General features: G+C 45.7%; 1 protein-coding gene across 5 annotated transcripts in view; it reads right to left on the bottom strand.

Annotated features, from left to right (window-relative positions):
- Positions 1-6,544, bottom strand: part of EXD2 (exonuclease 3'-5' domain containing 2) — a 50,291-nt gene extending 43,747 nt beyond the window's left edge. For 2 of the 5 annotated variants that reach the window (XM_008271822.4, XM_017349413.3), the window contains exon 1: positions 6,392-6,544. The gene's annotated coding sequence lies outside the window, so the exon portion shown is untranslated. Of the gene's footprint in view, positions 1-6,024; positions 6,047-6,391 lie in introns of those variants that run through there. The other 3 variants (XM_002719541.5, XM_008271823.4, XM_051826330.2) reach the window with 3 other exon arrangements.
- Positions 6,545-13,072: the final 6,528 nt, after the last annotated feature.

Here is a 13,072-nt window from a genome sequence, read left to right as displayed (position 1 = left end):
ACCTGAACTGGGACAGAATGGAAAGAAAACACAGCACCTACACACAATGCTTGTCTCCTAGCACCAGGATAAATAATAAACACAAGTCATCAACCAATCTTTGGAATTTTATTTACAAAGTTTGATGAATATAAAATCAAAAATTTCTGAAGAAAGAAACCCCACTCATAACAGCAATATACACTATTTTAAAACTACCCAAAACAGCAACCATATGCACACATACATTAGCCTAGGTATGAAATCAACCAGAAATGCACAAGATTGGCTGTCAAGAAACAGAAAACTTCACTGCAGATCTAGAAGACCAGAAGAGGAGAGACGTGTCACAGCAGCTGTCACTTACGGAACACACAGCACACGCCAAGCACTTGCACATACATGCTCAGGCATGCAGTTCTCATTAAATACTTCAACAACCTCTCTGTGAGAGGTACTGTAACTATCCTGTTTTTTAAGAAGGAAATCAGCTATCTTACAGAAATACTCAAGATAATATATAAATCCAATGCAAAGCTATTTTTAAAATCTTTTTTTTTAAAAGATTTATTTATTTATTTGAAAGGCAGAGAGAGAGAGAGAGAGAGAGAGAGAGAGATATCTTCCATCCATTTGTTCACTCCCCAAATGGCTGCATTGGCAGGGGCTGGGCCAGGCCAAAGTCAAGAGCCAGGAGCTTCTTCCAGGGTTCCTACAAGGGTGCTGGGGTCCAAGCACTTGGGCCATCTTCTGCTGTTTTCTCAGGCACATTAGCTGGGAGCTGGATCAGAAGTGGAGCATCCAGGAGTCGAACCAGCACTCATACGGGATGCTGGCATTGCAGGCAGCAACTTTCCCTGCTATGCCACAATGCCAACCCCTTTAAAAAGAACTTTTTTAAAAGTTAGACAACCCAAAGAATGAGAGAAAATATCCCCAAGTCATATATCTGATAAGGGCATGTATCTAGTACTCTTATGACTCAATAATAAAAAGATAAATAAACCCACTTAAAACTAAGCAAAGGCTCTGAATAAACCTTTCTTGAAAAAAGATATACAAATTGGGGCACAGCAGGCTAAGCTATGGCTTGGGACACCTGCATCCCATATTGGAGTGCTGGCTTGAGTTCTGGCTACTCTGTTTCCAATTCAGCTTCTTGTAAATGCATCCTGGGAGGCAGCAGATGATGGTTCAAGTGATAGTGCCCCTGCCATCCATGTAGGAGACCCAGATGGAATTCCAGGACCATGGCTTTGGCTTGGACTAGCCCTGGCTGTTGAACCTGCAGATGGAATATTTGGAAGATCCTTCCTTCCTTCCTTCCTTCCTTCCTTCCCTCCTTCCCTCCTTCCCTCCTTCCCTCCTTCTCTCCTTCTCTCTCTCTCTCTTTCTCTCTCTCTCTCTCCTCTGTCTTTTAAGTAGACAAAAATAAATAAGCATTAAAAAGAAAAAAATATATGCCAATGGTCAAGAAGCAAATGAAACCATGTTTGACACCACTGGCTATCAGGGAAATGCACATCAAAACCATGAGACTCCACTTAACACCCACTAGGACAATAAGTGTTGGCAATAGTGTAGAGAAACTAGAACTCTCATTGGTGGATATGCCAAATGGCACACCTGCTTTGGAAAACAGTCTAGCAGTTCCTCAAACAGTTAAACACTAAGTTACTGTATGACTCCCTGATTCCATACCGAGGTATATATTCAGGAATCTGAAGGAAGTAAGAACATGCCCACACAAAAGTTCATAGCAGCATTATTCATAACAGCTAGCCAGAAAAATGAAACCATCCAAATGTGCATTAGCTGATAAGCAGATAAAGAAAAGGGAGAATGTCCATGTGTGATGGGCTGAACTTTGTCCCCAGGTAAGAGACACTGAAGTTCTAATTCCCAGTAGCTGTGACTGTGTCCTTGTTTGGAAAGAAGGTCTTAGAAGACATAATCAAGTTAAAATGAAGTCACACTGGAATAGGGAAAGCCCGTATTCCAGTATGACTGGGGTCCCTATAGGAAGAGACACAGAGGCAGACTTTCACCGAGAAAGCCCAATGTGAAGACAGATGCCCGAGGAAGGTGGCCATGTGGAGACAAAGTCAGAGCCTGGAGTTCTGCAACTGCCAACTAAGGAATGCCAAGGACTGCTGCCAACTGCCAGCGGCTAGGACAAGGCAGCCTTCAGAGAGTGTACAGCCTGCCGACACCTTGACTTTGGACTTCCAGCCTCTGGAACTCTGAGAGAAGAAATTTATGTTGTTGTAAACCACTCAGTTTGCATTACTTTGTAACTGCAGCCGCAGGAAACAAATATACCATAGGTTGAAATTCTACTCAACAATCAAAAAGGGATGGAAGGGCCGGTGCTGTGGCATAGCTGGTGAAGCCACTGCCTGCAGTGCCAGTATCCCATATGGGCGCCAGTTCAAGTCCCGGCTACTCCACTTCCAATCCAGCTCTCTGCCATGGCCTGGGAAAGCATGAGAAGATGGCTCAAGTGCTTGGGCCCCTGCACCTGCGTGAGACCTGGAGGAAGCTCCTGGCTCCTGGCTTTGGATCGGCACAGCTCAGGCCATTGCAGCCAACTGGGGAGAACTAGCAGATGGAAGACCTCTCTGCCTCTCCTCTCTCTGTGTAGCTCTTTCAAATAAATAAATAAATATTAAAAAGGGGGGGGTATATGGAATACTGACACATTCTACAGCATTACATTAAGTCAAAGAAGCCCATCACAAGAGACCAAATAGTTTACGTCGAAATCCCCAAACCTATAAAGACAGATTAGTGGCTGCCCTTGGCTGAGGCATTATGGGAGTTGGGGATGGGAAGTGAATGCAAATGGGTATGGGAATCTTTGGAAGGTGATGAAAATGTCCTAAAATTGGACTGTGGTGATGCTGCCCAACTCTATGAATAAAAATCATTGAATAATACACTTTAAATAATGAATTATATGGTGTGTGAATTACATATTAATAAAGCCATTAAAGCCATTTTGACAACTTGACTCTAAAATTAATCTGGAAGAGAAACTAAGAATAGTCCAAAATATTTTTTTTATAATAAAGTATATGACTTCAAATAAAATGATTGTGAGAGAGTACTGAAACTATTAGATATCAAAGTCCAACAGTTCATTTTTTTTTTCTTTTGACAGGCAGAGTTAGACAGTGAGAGAGAGAAAGACAGAGAGGAAGGTCTTCCTTCCATTGGTTCACCCCCCCAAATGGTCGCTACGGCTGGCGTGCTGTGCCGATCTGAAGCCAGGAGCCAGGTGCTTCTCCTGGTCTCCCATGTGGGTGCAGGGGCCCAAGGACCTAGGCCATCCTCCACTGCCCTCCCGGGCCACAGCAGAGAGCTGGCCTGGAAGAGGAGCAACCGGGACAGAATCCGGCACCCCAACTGGGACTAGAACCCGGGGTGCCGGCGCCGCAGGTGGAGGATTAGCCTAGTGAGCCGCGGCGCCAGCCAACAGTTCATTTTTCAAGTTTTTTTATTTGAAAGGCAGAGAACAAAGAGGCATCTTCCATTTGTTGGTTCACTTCCCAAATGCCCCAACAGACAGTGCCAGGCCAGGTTAGAGACAGAAACCAAGAACTCAATCCAAGTCCCTGTGTGGGTGGCAGGGACCCAGCTACTTGAGTTACTACCTACGACCTCCCAGGTTCCACATGAGCTGGAAGCCGGAATCAACAGCAGAGCCAGGCTCAAACCCAGGTACTGTGATAGCGGATGCGAGCATCTCAGGTGGTGTTTTAACCATTTTACCAAACATCTGCCCCAACATAGAGTTTAATATAGGATGTTGTGACATTTGTTGGGGCGGGAGGGGTTGGAATAGGTCACAGAATAGAAGAGAATCCAGAGATAGACTCTGCGTGTGAGAAATTACTGCATGATAAATTTGGTATTTCAGATTAACGGCTCAAGAATGACTGAATTACCAAAATGATGTTGTTTGGAAAAAAATCATTACACAGTTGCAGAGGAATGAAAAACTCTAACATGTGAGAATTTATAGGAGAAAAATCTAGGTATAGGATAAACTCCACCCCAGTAGAGGGATTTTTCCAGCCTTTGCATAACTGACATTTTAGGCTGTAAAATTTTGGGGGTGAAGGGGAGACCTTCCTATGCAAAGAGGGACATTCAGCAGCATTGCTGGCTGCTGCTAGCACTTCAGAGTGAACCAGTAGATGGAATCTCTCTCTCTCTCTCCCTTTCTCTTTCTCCCCACCTCTCTCTCTGTCGTTCTGCCTTTCAAGTAAATACATAAACCTTTTTTAAAAAAATTTCAAATTTTGTTTCAACAAGAATGCCATCTGGTTAAAAGACAAGCAACAAAATTTTACAAGCACTAAGTTGGAATTAAATATTTAAAACATATATTCACAACAAAAGATTAAAACCAGAACATGTAAAACAAGACTCTACATGAGTAATGAAAAGAGAATCCAATAAGAGACATTTCTCAGAAGAGGAAATACAAAATAACCACCAATCATGAAAAGATGCTCAACCAGAGCTGGCAGTTAAGCCTCCACCTGTGACGCCAACATCCCACATGGGCTCCAGTTTGAGATCCAGCTGTTCCACTTCCGATCCAGTTCCTTGCTAATGCACCTGGAAAGGAGTGGAAGACAGCCCAAGTGCTTGGGCCCCTGCAACCCACGTGGGAGGCCCAGAGGAAGCTCCAGGCTCCTAGCTTCAGCCTGACCCAGTCCTGCCATTGTGGCCATTTGGGGAATGAACCGTCAGATGGACAATCTCTCTCTGTGTCTCTCCCTCTAACTCTGTCTTCCAAGTGAATAAATAAATATTTAAAAAAAGAAAGGAAGAAAAGATGTTCAACCACGCCAGGCGGATATAAATTAAAACACCAAGGATAAATTATTTTCTGGCCAACAGATTAGCAAAAATAAAAGACTGATGCTATCAAATGTTTAAAGAGCCTGGGAAAAATGGATATTATTACACACTGGCATGCAGAGGTAACTGCTACACTGTATCTGACAATGAAAAACTGGAAACAATCTATGGCTTCTCACACACTGTACAATGGTGACATGTTATGCAACTTATCCCAGGAGTCTAAAATCATGAAAATGCACATTACAAAAAACTACCCATGGATTCCAAATTTTTTGTACCAAGAGAAACTTATCTCTTAATTCAAATTTTTCATGAACCTTTTGAAATACCTTCATAGAGCAAGTAAAAAAGAGAGGTATGTGTTGACAGAGAAAGAATAGCAAGACCCATTTTTAAGCATAAAATCACAAGTTGCAGAGTTTGTATAATATGCCATATTTGCAAAAATGGGCATTTGTACAAGCTTAACACAAAATCTTACCAACATGTACCTTATATGTGCACACCTGTCCATAAATGTAAAGAAAGAGAAATAGAAAAATACACTCCAAATGGATAACAGTTCTCGCTTTGAGGGACGGAATTGGTAAAGAAGATGGAGACGGAAGAAAAAAATAGATTAAAAGGGATCTGTCTTGTTCCAAAATTTTATACGAATTTTTTATAAGACTGAATATGGACCATACTTAAACAAATACAAAAAGTGAATGCATTTTTGAAACAAGCACAGCTTAACCATATATATTTTTTCTTTTTTCTTTCACTTAACCATACTTAATCATCCTTTTCCCCTACTAAACCTCTCGTCTCCCGCAATTCCTTATCCGGATAATTAATAAAAATCTGTCGGTGCAATTCTTGCCATCCTTGTAATACAACTAAGAAAGTACAAATTCCCATAATTTCGTGTTTTCAAGGGGGAGTTTATAAGCGAGTTTGAGCCCTGCGGTCTAAAAAAAGCTTAGAAAGGCTGGGGTTGCCTGTACTTTAATGAACAGGTGTCAGTCTCATAATAATGATTAAGGTCCTCGTTGGTGACCTAGGTCGGGGATGTGAAAGGAGAGACAGGTGGCTCCCATCAAGGCCCAGCGCAGCAGGTGTGGGCTGAGCGCAAGGAGGTCCCAGGAACCCAGGGAGGGCTCGGAGGCTGCGCGGCCCGGCACTCACCTGCCGCTGCGAGCGGGGCCTCCCTCCCGGCTGAGGGGTCAGGACGCCCCGACAGTTTGCTAGATGCTCCTGAGGCGGCACGGAGGGGCGACCGAGAAGGGCGTAGGGGTGGGGCGGGAGGCGGGCGCGGACCGCAGTGACAGCCCTTTTCGCGCACCTGGGTACCGATCCGCCCCTGCCGCGGGTGAGGGGGCCGACGAGAGAGGAGAGGGACGAGACCCCCAGGCTCAGGGCTCGGCGGGGTCTCCGCAGCCAGGCGCCCCCGCACGCGCGGACATCCCTTGCTCCACGACCCCTCTCGACCCGCCCCCTCCTCCGCGCGTACAGTCCGGGTGAGAGGACCCGCCGGCCTCTGGGATACACTTACCTGCGGCCTCGCACCCGGCCCGAACACCTGCGGCACCTCACCCTGCGGAGATGGAACCTCCGTGGCCGCCTGCGCGCTCCCACCCGGATCCACTAGGCTCGCAACCACTTCCGGCCCGGTGGCCGGCCGGGCGGATGGGCCCCCAGCGGCGTGTGCGGAAGGGCGATGCCATCTTGTACGGATGCTGCGGGGGCAGCGCTGGGTTCTCGGGTGCGGAACAAAGGGTTTGTTTAGCTTGCAGAGGCTTTATGAATCTTCCGAAGAGTGGTTCTTAGGTTTCTGGGGGTGATACTTTGGACTTGCGGTTTAGGTTTTGAAAAGAGACTCGTCTAGAACACTAAACAAATGCAGTTCGGGACATCTGATTTTCATTATCCTGGGTAGTGTTTCTGCCCTACATTAATTTTCTCAACTGTTAGATGACGGTAAGTAGGAGGAGACACACTGTTTAAGTGATGTAGGTCTTGTTAGCTGTAGCCACTGTGATCATTTATGCCGTCTTCATAACAATAACCACAGGGCCTTCTGTCTGTATATTAAGTCCGCAGATTCCCAATAGCCTCTATTAGCAACTGTTATACGTGAGGCAACTAATGTATGCCTACAGTGTTCCGTTGTCGTGGAGTGTGGAAAACAGGAGAAATGGGGTGTGCGTAAATAACCAGTATAAAGTATACCAGCTGACATTTGCTAACTGTGCTCACAGGATGCTAGAAAGTTCGTAACGCGTTTTATCTCATTTAATAAGAAACGTACTGCCCGCATATCATTTTGTCTCTAATGCAAAGAAAAAGGTACTAAGTTCTGTTAGGTAAGTACTGATAAGCGGAGAATTTCCAGCAAATACAGAGAGTTAACCTGCCCCCCCCCCCCCCGGCATTTTTGGTTATACCTTCTTGAAAAACCAACAAACAATACAGAGGAAATGCAAATTATAACCACAGTGAGATTTGTAACCACCAGAATGGCTAAATGAAAGACAGAAAATACCAAGATCGTGGTGTTACGTTGTGAAGGGCATGAAATGGGAAGAGCGTTAACACCAGTGCTGGGGATGGGGATGTTGGGCTGACTCAAAGTTAAGATCTGACAATGCCCAGATCTCTAAACCTCCAGTGTCACCGGAAGCTGCCCTCCTACCCTCCCTAAAGGCCCAGCAGTAGCATCATTTGAAGGATGCCTTTTCCTCAGTTCTCTCCAACAAGCATTGTTACTTGTAGAACAGGGTTTCTCAACATGCTAGGCTGGGTAATTCATTTTTTAAAAAATATTTTATGTACTTATTTTTGAGAGGTAGAGTTATAGACAGTGAAAGGGAGAGAGAGAGAAAGGTCTTCCATCTGCTGGTTCACTCCTCAGTGGCCAAAGCTGAGCTGATCCGAAGCCAGGAGCCAGGAGCTTCTTCCGGGTCTCTCACGTGGGTGCAGGGGCCTAAGTGCTTGGGCCATCTTCTACTGCTTTCCCAGGCCACAGCAGAGAGCTGGATAGTGCCCATATGGGATACTGGCACCACAGGCAGAGGATTAACCTACCGCGTCACAGCGCCAGCCCCGGGTAATTCTGGTTAAGGAGATGTCCTGTGTGTTGTAGGATCCTTAGCAGCCTTCCTGACCTCTACACACTAGATCCAGCAGCACGTTTCCCTAAAAGCTATGACGGATCACAAATGTCTCCAGGCATTTCAAGTGTCCATTCAAGAAATCCCCCCAGTTGAGAACCACTGCTCTAGATCCATAACCAGGATTACATTTCAGCATGTTCCTAAGTCTGGGGAGAAATAACTTAAACTTTTTTTTTTTTTTGAAATATTTATTTAGGGGCCGGCATTGTGGAGCCATTGGTTAAGCTGCCACCCAGAATGCCAGCATCCCATATGAGAGCTGGTTTGAGTGCCAGCTGCTCCACTTCCAGCTCCCTGCTGATGCACCTGTGAAGGCAGTGGAAATTGGCCCAAGTGCTTGGTCTCCTGCCACCCGTGGGAGACCTGGATGGAGTTCCTGAACCAGCAGATGGGAATTCATTCTCTCTCTCCCTCTTCCTCCCTGCCCCACCCCTCTGCCTCATTCTCTCCATCTTGCAGACAAATGGTTCACTCCCCGAATGGCCTCAACAGCTGGGACTTTGCGAGCCTGAAGTCAGGATCCAGGAACTCCATCCAGGTTTCCCACGTGGGGGCCAGGAACTCAAGTACTTAATCCATCATCCTCTGCTTCCCAGGCACATTAGCAGGTAGCTGGATTGGAAGCAGAGCAGCCAGGACTCAAACTGACACTCTGGTGTGGGACAGACAGCAGCTTAAACCACTGCACTACAGCACCAGCTCTCTACACTTACTATTTGTAATATTTTACTAATTTATCTGCAAAGTGTGAAGAAAATGTGAAAGACTGGGTTGTTTTCTTCTCACAGAGGAAATAAGACTAGGAAGATAGAACACTCTGCTTCCAATCCTGCTTCCTGCTAATGTGCACCATGGGAGGCTCAGGTGATGACTCAAGTACTTGGGTCCCTGCCATCCACGTGCCTCAGGACATGTGCACTTACAGTTTCCTCTGCTTAGACTGCTCCTCCCCAGATACACACAAGGACTTCACTTCTTTCAGATCTTCATTCACATGTGATCTGTCTCAGCGACACATCCTTGACCACCCTATTTAAACTCCATGGTATTTATCATCCTCTAACATATATTTTACTTGTTTACCTTAGTTATCTTCTGTGCCTCCCAGCTCCTTTAGAACAGAAGCTCCTTGAGGGCAAGGAGCGTGACCTGTTTTGCTCACTGCTGGATCTCCAGTGCATTGAATAGTCTGGACACTCAAGGAATACTTGCTGAGAGTGGACGTTTATCCAAGTGAGTTAGATGAGCATGCTTACCAGCTCGGGGGAAAGAGCTGGTAGGTGGTGGAGTGGATTAGCACCCAGGAGTGGGGCTGGTGCTGTGCAACAGTGGGCCAAACCACCGCCTGTGACTCTGGCATCTCGTATGAGCACTGGTTGGAGTCCAAACTGTTCCCCTTCCAATCTAGCTCGCTGCTAATGCACCTGGGAAAGCAGTGGAAGGTGGCCTGAGTGCTAGGGACACCCAGATGGAGTTCCAGGCTCCTGGCTTTGGTCTGGCCCAGACCTGGCCATTGTGGCCCTTTGTGGGGTAAACCAGTGGATGGAAGATAGATCTGTCTCTCCCTGTCTTTCTGTAACTCTGCTGTTCAAATGGGTAACTGTGCAGGAAGGAGAGCAGGTAACTGACAGAATGTGGCCCCTGGGGGGATAAAATCAGATAATGCGGGAATCAGTCTTCTGGTGGGGAGACCCGGATGCCTCTGCGATCCCTGTGAAGTGGCTAGGAGGGCGAGCTGAAGTCAAATGCCTAGGGCGTATGCTTCGTTGGTGGGAGTTTAGGAAAGGTGTTAGGGCCATACCAACAAAATGCTTTTATCTGATCCTCACTCATCCCCTGAGGTGCTGTTATCTCCACTTCACCATGTGATGCCATTTTACAGATATGGAAACCAAACCACAGTGATTCCATGATGTGCACAGCTGATGAATGATGGAGCCGTTTTAGGAAATTCTAACCCGGGCCTCTCTGGCTTCAGTGCACTGGCTCTGTGTAGCCTCCTCCTGTTCCTCTGCATTGACAGGGAAGTTGCCCGAGCTACGCCCATCTAACACATTGGGCCCGTGGAGGCATCCAGGTGTGCACAGTGATCCACTGGGGGGTTAGAAGATGATGTTGGGTTCCTGTTTACATTTGTTAAGCCTAAAAAAAAAGAAACTCAGCTTTGCTAATATTTAATAAACAGATAGATGTTGGCATCCTTATTTGGTCCAGATGCCAGCTGGTTGTGAGTCATTCTGATATCTTTTTTTTTCTTAACTTATATATTTATTTGAAAGGCAGAGAGAGAGAGAGAGAGAGACCTTCCATCTGCTGGTTCACTCCCCATATGCCTGCAATAGCCAAGGCTGGGCCAGGCAGAAGCCAGAAGCCAGGAACTCCTTCTGGGTCTTTCACGTGGGTAGCAAGGACTCAAGTATTTGAGCTATCATCTGTGGCTTCCCAGGTGCGTAAGTGGGGAGCTGGATCTGAAGCAGAGTAGCCAGGACTTGAACTGGCACAGAGATACGGGGTGTAGGGGTCCCGTGTGGTGGCTTAGCCCTCTGCCAATGCAACAGCCCCCGTTCTGATATCAGGAGAGACATTGGGGTCCTGCAGTGTCGATGGAATGATAATGATGCTCTCCTATATGGCGTTTTTTGTGCCTAAGGGCTGATATCAATGTGTTAGTTTTTGTAGAAATGAGACTTTTCCACAGCAGAGTCTTTCTAATACAGTAATTTGTGAGAAATGGTGATTGATGATGAAAATATTTGGCTTGACTCAGAGTTTTGCTAAGTCTTTCTGCTAGAGTATTAAAATAGTTGTCAGAATCTATAAATAACTCGTACTTTTCTTTTGCAAAAAGACAAGCATTTGAACTTTGCTGGCTTTTTTTTGATGATAATAAGGCAGCTGTCAGCATTCTGCTATTTTACGAGTACCAAGAAACAATATTTTAAAGCTTCCTTCAAGGTAGAGTTTACATTTTGATAAGTGAGAAAACAACTGCTTTTTGAGAGCCATTGTGAAGGAATATTTTAAAAAATGATATTTGGAAGTGTTTCCATCTCAGCATAATTTTTTACCAAAAATATCTGTCACATAAAAACACTGGCAACAGTTTGCTACTGCATTTAAGAATCTTCAAACAAAAAAGAGATCATTGGATTTTAAGTATTTGCATTTGTTTAAAACATAAAAATATATTATTTTCTCATCAGCTGCTAACACAGCTGATTGATCTCATAGAATATAAAAACTAGCTAAATTTCCATAAAAACCTTCACAAAATTGATGAGACTGAAAATTAATTTCATTATTAAGTAAGCCCAGTCAATGGTTCTCCATTTGGATCCTTTATATTTTTGTCAGGTTTATTCCCATTAACACCAAGTCATGTATGTGTGGGGGGGGACAGCATTGCAGTGCAGAGGGTTAAGTTGCAGGTTGGAGTCCTGGCTGCGCTGCATCTAATCTGGCTCCTTGCCAATGTGCCTGGGAAAGCAATGGAAGATGACCCAGTACTTGGGACCCTGCCACCCCTGTGCAAGACCACAGTGGAGCTCTTGGCTCCTGGCATTGGTGTGGCCCAGATCTGACTATTTCAGCCACTTGGGAGCTCACCAGCAGACAGAAGAAGATCGACTTCTCTCTCTCTCTTTTTCTCTCTCCTTCTTTCTCTTTCTCTCATTCTGCCTTTCAAATAAATAAATAAACCTTAAAAAAAAAAGATGAATAATGTAGATGGGCATTTGGCACAGAAGTTAGAATGCCACTTGGGGCATCCACATCCCAAACTGGAATACCTGGGTTGCCACTTCAATTCCAGCTTCTGGCTAAGGGGCACCCTGTGAGGCAGCAGGTGATGGTACACGTGTTTGGATCCCTGCCACCATGTGAGAGATCTGGATTGGTTTCTGGGCTCCCAGCTTCAGGCTGGTACAGTCCCAGCTATTGCAGGTATTTTGGGGGGGGTGAACTAGAAGATAGAAGAGCTCTCTCTGTCTCTCTATAAATTAATTAATTTTTAAAAAAGTAATGAAGGGGTTCGGCATTGTTGTAAGGCAGGTAAAGCTGCTGCCTATGACACTGGTATCCCAAATAGGTCCCTGCTCATGTCCTGGCTGCTCCACTTGCAATCCAGTTCCCTGCTAATGGTCTGGGAAAATAGCCGAAGATGACCCAAATGCTTGTGCCCCTATACCCACATGGGAGACCTGGATGGGGTTGCTGGCTCCTGGCTTCAGCCTGTCCCAGCCCTGGCCGTTGTGGCCACTTGGAGAGTGAACCAGCAGATGGAAGATCTCTTTCTGTCTTTCCTTCCCTCTCTGTAACTCTGACTTTCCAATAAAAAAAAAAAAAAAAATAATGAGGTAAGGAGATCTTGGGAACAAGTCTTTGAAATCATAATATTATAGTGTTTTTTTTTTTCTTTTTTAAGATGTATTTATTTATTTGAAAGGCAGTGTTACACACACACAGAGAGGGAGAGACCAAGAGAGAGGTCTTCCATCTGCTGGTTTACTCCTCAAATGGCCACAATTGCTGGAGCTGGGCTGATCCGAAGCCAGGAGCCAGGAGCTTCTTCCAGATCTCCCACATGGGTGCAGGGGCCTAAGCACTTGGGCCATCTTCCGATGTTTTTCCAGGCACATTAGCAGGGAACTAGACTGGAAGTGGAACAGGTGGGACTTGAACTGGTGCTTGTATATCATAGTATATTAAAACCCCAATTTCAAAAACAAAACATTAATTGCTGTTTTAAAAAAGTGGGAGCAAGGGGCCAGTGCTGTGGCGCAGTGGGTTAATGCCCTGGTCTGAAGCGCTGGCATCCCATATGGGTGCTGGTTCGAGACAGGGCTGCTCCACTTCCAATCCAGCTCTCTGCTATGGCCTGGGAAAGCAGTAGAAGATGGCCCAAGTCCTTGGGCCCCTGCACCTGCATGGGAGAACCGGAAGAAGCTCCTGGTTCCTGGCTTTGGTTCGGCGCAGCTGTTGCCATTGCAGCCATCTGAGGAGTGAACCAACGGAACTAAGACCTTTCTTTCTGTCTCCCCCTCTCACTATCTTTCAAATAA

The sequence above is a fragment of the Oryctolagus cuniculus genome, chromosome 20 (genome assembly GCF_964237555.1).
Source record: "Oryctolagus cuniculus chromosome 20, mOryCun1.1, whole genome shotgun sequence".
In the NCBI taxonomy this organism is placed as follows: Eukaryota; Metazoa; Chordata; class Mammalia; order Lagomorpha; family Leporidae; genus Oryctolagus; species Oryctolagus cuniculus.
Note: the sequence above shows the minus strand (reverse complement) of the source record. Positions and strands in the feature narration are given on the sequence as shown.